Below are 209 nucleotides of genomic sequence, written 5' to 3'. Positions count from 1 at the left end.
CCGTAAGTTAAACCTAAAACATTCAGTATTTGCCTCGCCCTCTCTCCCTACTTTCCCCCTTTCTTTCTTCATCCAAGACTTCATTGTCCTCCTTTCACCTCATTCATCTCCATACGTGTTCTTTTTTCCTCCGAAAATAACATGGGTTGTTCAGAGGATGGCCGCGTGTGGTCCCCCCTCCCGCCGTGCTGCTTGGAGGGCATAGGGAC

The sequence above is a fragment of the Penaeus monodon genome, chromosome 15, assembly GCF_015228065.2.
Source record: "Penaeus monodon isolate SGIC_2016 chromosome 15, NSTDA_Pmon_1, whole genome shotgun sequence".
NCBI classification, from domain to species: Eukaryota; Metazoa; Arthropoda; class Malacostraca; order Decapoda; family Penaeidae; genus Penaeus; species Penaeus monodon.
Note: the sequence above shows the minus strand (reverse complement) of the source record.